General features: G+C 40.2%; 1 non-coding gene across 1 annotated transcript; it reads right to left on the reverse strand.

Moving 5' to 3' along the window:
* Window positions 1-2174: 2174 nt before the first annotated feature.
* Window positions 2175-2281, reverse strand: LOC131230176 (small nucleolar RNA R71). Its single transcript, XR_009163898.1, has one exon. It is a non-coding gene; the product is annotated as a small nucleolar RNA R71 (small nucleolar RNA).
* Between the last annotated feature and the right edge of the window lie 3233 nt (window positions 2282-5514).

Below are 5514 nucleotides of genomic sequence, written 5' to 3' on the forward strand. Positions count from 1 at the left end.
GCTGGACGTCAGGGCTGAAAATGAGAGAGAGAGAGAGAGAGAGAGAGAGAGAGAAAAGATGAGAGAGAAAAGATAAGAAGTTTTTTTTCTCTTATTTTCTTTTATTTTTCGTTTTCTTTTTCTTTGCTTTGAGTTCAAGCCATTCATGTCTGGCTGAACCTCTTAGCTAGGGCTAAGAGGTGAAGCCTGTAGCGAGATGTGAGATTTTACTGTGTGCCTTTAATTCATAAACTGAATTTGATATAGTTGATTATTAAAGAAATATTTTTCTTAGTCTTTTATGGTCTGTTGTGACTGAAATTATAATGGGTTTGCAATGGCTTTGATTATTTCTTTTCCCTTTTTATGTTTATGAAGTCAGGAACCCCTATTGTTCATCATTGTCCCATGGGCATGGTAGGATGACAGTACCCTTCCTGATCCTCATACATTATTGGTTGGTTGGTAATTAGTTTAATTCTGTTGTTTACTTTGTCTCCTGGGCATGGCTTGGTGATGGAATCCATTCTAATTCATATACCTTTCACCTCTTGAAAACTATATCAAAGGAAGTTTAGTTAAATTTCATGATTTTTAACGCAGGCAAAATTTCTCCCTGATCTCTACAAGTGGATCCTCTGAATCCCTAGTTTCTTCCTCTGAATCCCTAGTTTCCTTCCTCTGAATTCCTTAAAGTTTTAGATAATTGTTCCACGATTATTTCTTAAATTCTATTTGGTTTAGATCACATCTTAGTCTAGTTCTAGTTCTACTTGGTTTCAGATAACGTACAGGTATCAGTCCCTGTGGATTCGACCTCGGTCTTACCGAGTTTATTACTACATCACAACCCTGCACTTGGGGTGTGAACAAGTTTTTGGCGCCGTTGCCGGGGACTGACGGTTTTGTTTTTCTGAAATTAATTAGTTTTAGAATTAGGTTAGGATTAAGATTTTACATACTTTAGGATAAAAGTTTTTATTTTATTTTATTCTATTGTTTTTAGAACTTAACCTGTTTTCCTGTTTTGTAGGATCCTGACATAAGTTCTTAAATTGGTAATTCCTTCCTAATTTCTCTACTTTTTCTGTTTTTAGAATTAAGGTTTAAATCTTAGAAATTTTCTAACTCTAGTATTTCTCTGTTTATAGGAAATAGTTTATTTTTAGAAACTTTCCTCTTTTATTTTTAGAAACTAGGTTAGTTATTTCCCTTTTTAGAGATTAACCTTCTATTCTTGTTCTCTAGTAACTTTCTAATTCTAACTCTCTTAGAATCTAATTTGTTTCCTAATTTATTTTTAGAATTTTTGTTTAGAAACTAACCTTCCTATTTTGTAGGCCTTTAAGATAGAAATTTCTAATTCGGTAAGCTCCTTCTCTGCTTTCTATTTTTCAGTTCTCTTTCTAATTTACTTTCTAGTTTAGGGCTCCCTTCTTTTAGAAACTAGTTCACTACTATCTTTCTTTTAAAGGATTGTTCTTCCCTAGTTAGAATCTAACTTATTTTGTTTTATTTTGCAGGTCTTCAACTTAGGGCCTCCAATTTGGTAACTCCTTTCCAACTCTCTCCTTCTTTTTAGATTTTCTTTTCTTAGGATTAGGTTTTTGAATTTAATTGAGGGCTGTGAGTGTTTCATGCCCAAGTGGGCCCGTGACGACACTCGACGTCTCTTGACTGAAGGAGGATTGGTTGAGGGGTTGACTATCCATCGTAGGACTAGACACCACTCGAAATCCCCTGAGTTAAGTGAAGTTATGGCTGAAGACCAACCTCCTCTACTTCCACCCAGGGTGGAGGATACCCAAGATGAGAATGAGGTGCAACAGGCACCCCCGCCTCATACTTTACGAGATTATCTACAACCGGCGGGAGTAAGTATGCCCTCATGCATGATTTTTCCTGAAAACACAGGACAAATGGACATCAAGCCAGGAGTTATCCAACTCCTTCCCAAATTTCATGGACTTGAATCAGAGAGTCCATATTTACATTTGAAAGAGTTCGATGAGATTATAGCTACATTATGTTTTCCTAATGTATCTGAGGATACAATTAGGCTGAAACTCTTTCCTTTTTCCTTAAAAGAGAAAGCTAAGACGTGGTTACATTCACTGCGTCCTAGATCCATTGGCACATGGAACGACATGCAGAGGGAATTCATAAAAAAATTCTTCCCACATCATAAAACGATTACCCTCAGAAAAGCAATCATGAACTTTGCCCAAAAGGAAGATGAAACATTCTTCCAATGTTGGGAAAGGTTCAAAGATTTGGTCAGTTCATGCCCACAACACGGATTTGAAACATGGCGCATTACAAATTTTTTCTATGATGGACTGACATCTTCCATGCGCCAAATGGTCGAGACAATGTGTAATGGAGAGTTCATTAAGAAAGATGTTGACGAGGTATGAGATTACCTCGATAGTCTTGCTGAAAAAACACAATCATGGGACTATTATCCAAAGTCGAACACCATGTCTAGGCCGAATCAATTAAAGGAGAAAGGTGGATTATATCTCTTGAAAGAAGAGGATGATCTCAAGTGTAAAGTGACTACGCTCATAAGGAAAGTTGAGGCCATGGAAGGAAAGAAGGATAAGGTGAATGAAATTGTTTGCGGCATCTGTGATTGCAACATTCATACAACTGAAAATTGTCCTACAATACCCACCTTTCGAGGAGTGTTAATGAACAAGCTAATGTCGTAAACAACTATCAAAGACCTTTTACTGGACCTAACTCCAATACGTACAATCCTAGTTGGAAAAATCATCCAAACTTTAGTTGGAGGAATGGACAAATGGCTACTCCTCCAGGTTTGTTCAATCAAAATCCAAATCAAGTGAAACCTCAAGAGGAACCAGTTCAAAATTCCATACAAGAGCTAGCTCAGGCAATGCGGGGAATTACAGATTTTATGCAAAAGATAGATTCTCGTATGACGGTTATAGAAAATGGGATGCTTCCTGCACAACCTCTCCCCAATCCTAAACCGCAATACGAGATTAATGATCCCAGCTCTTCAAATCAGATGGGGCACGCTAAATCCATCACCACTCTTAGGAGTGGAAAGATCATTGATAAAACTCTTCCGGTTAGGCCCGAAAAGCCTCAAGAACCAGAAGAGGGCAACAATGATGGATCCAGTGATGCCCCACAAAAATTAGAATCGGAACTTCTAGAGAAGCCAGTTGCTCCGTTCCCCCAACGGTTGGTTTCACCAAAACCTCTCTCTAACTCTCAGGATATTCTAGAGGTGTTGAAACAAGTGAAAGTCAACATTCCTCTACTTGATGTCGTGAAACAGATTCCTTCATATGCCAAATTCCTGAAAGACTTATGCACGACCAAAAGACGGCAAAGTATTCAAAAGAAAATCTTCTTGACCGAGAAAGTGAGTGCCATCCTAAAGCAAGACGTGCCACAGAAATTCAAGGATCTTGGTAGCCCAACCATATCATGTGTAATCGGGGACCATCGAATTGATCATGCACTTCTTGTCAATCTGATTCCCTACGCGGTATACAAACAGTTAGGTTTAGGTAAATTAAAACCCACCCTAACCACACTACAACTTGTTGATCGCTCTGTTCGTGTACCAAGAGGGATAATTGAGGATGTGTTGGTCCAAGTTGATAGATTTTACTACCCTGTAGATTTTATCATCCTGGACACCGAACCCATCAATAACATAAGCACTCAGATCCCCGTCATTCTTGGTCGCCCATTCCTTGCCACTTCAAATGCAATTATCAATTGCAGGAATGGTGTCATGACTATGTCTTTTGGGAATATGACATTGGAGTCAAATATCTTTTTCAATAACGGCAGAAACTTAGAGGAGGATGACGATTTCCACGACATTAACATGATTGACTCTTTCGTGGAAGATACGACACCTCTAACCTTATCCTCTGACTCTCTAGAGACGTGCCTGGCCCACTCCCATGATTTTGATGATGACATGATTAGGGAGACGTGCGCCTTGCTTGATACTGCACCGGTACTTGAAGTTAACCGGTGGAGGCCACAATTTGAAGAATTGCCACAAACCGATGTAGTGCCTCTACCGTCTAACCTCAAGCCGCCGAAGCTTGACCTAAAACCTTTGCCCTCTGATTTGAAATATGCCTATTTAGGTCAAGATGAGACATACCCGGTGGTGATCTCTGCCCACCTGGAGAAAGAACAGGAGATTATGCTTATATCTACTCTCATTGAGCATAAAGGAGCCCTGGGATGGACGATAGCGGACCTCAAGGGAATCGATCCCTCGATTTGTACTCACCGTATATATCTTGAGGATAATGCAAAAATCACTCGGCAACCACAACGTAGACTAAATCCAAACATGAAGGAAGTGGTTAAGGCCGAGGTTCTTAAACTATTGGACGTGGGTATTATATACCCTATATCTGATAGTCAATGGGTGAGTCCAACTCAAGTGGTCCCTAAGAAGTCCGGAATCACCATCGTAGCCAATGCTAATAATGAACTCGTGCCAACTAGAGTCACTACTGGTTGGAGAATGTGCATTGACTACAGGAAGTTGAATACCGTCACGAGGAAAGACCACTTTCCTTTACCATTCATTGATCAGATCCTGGAAAGGCTAGCTGGTCATTCCTATTACAGTTTCCTTGACGGGTATTCGGGCTACAACCAGATAGAGATAGCCCCTGAAGACCAGGAAAAGACCACATTTACATGTCCCTACGACACCTTTGCCTATCGAAGGATGCCATTCGGACTATGTAATGCCCCTGCCACCTTTCAGCGATGTATGCTTAGTATCTTTTCTGATATGGTGGGGCAATATCTAGAGGTCTTCATGGACGATTTCTCTGTTTACGGTCCATCTTTCAGCAAGTGCTTGGAAAGTCTTAAATGTGTGCTGAAAAGATGTGAAGAAAAGAACTTGGTACTTAATTGGGAGAAGTGCCATTTCATGGTTCAGAAGGAAATTGTCCTTGGGCAAATCATCTCGTCCAAAGGAATCGAGGTAGATAAGGCAAAAATCGATCTTATCTCTAACCTACCTCCACCCAAGAACATCAGAGACGTGTGATCCTTCTTAGGACACGCAGGATTTTACAGGCGATTCATAAAGGACTTTAGTCTCCTCTCTCGTCCTTTATGTACTCTTCTTCAAAAGGATGCTCCGTACGAGTGGACTGAGCAATGCCAAGAAGCTTTCACCAAGCTTAAGGGCACGTTAACCACTGCACCTATCATGTAGCCACCCGACTGGAGCCTTCCTTTTGAGCTTATGTGCGACGCTTCTGATTATGCTCTTAGGGCGGTCCTAGGCCAGAGAAAAGATAAGAGGCCCTACGTCATTCATTACGCAAGTAGAACTTTAAATTCTGCCCAGGTGAACTACTCGACTACGGAAAAGTAACTTTTAGCTATAGTGTTTGCCTTGGACAAAATTAGGTCCTACTCGATCGGATCCAAGATCATTATCTACACAGATCATGCGGCACTTAAGTATCTTCTTTCTAAGAATGATTCTAAGCCCCGCCTGAT

The sequence above is a fragment of the Magnolia sinica genome, chromosome 16, assembly GCF_029962835.1.
Source record: "Magnolia sinica isolate HGM2019 chromosome 16, MsV1, whole genome shotgun sequence".
NCBI lineage: Eukaryota > Viridiplantae > Streptophyta > Magnoliopsida > Magnoliales > Magnoliaceae > Magnolia > Magnolia sinica.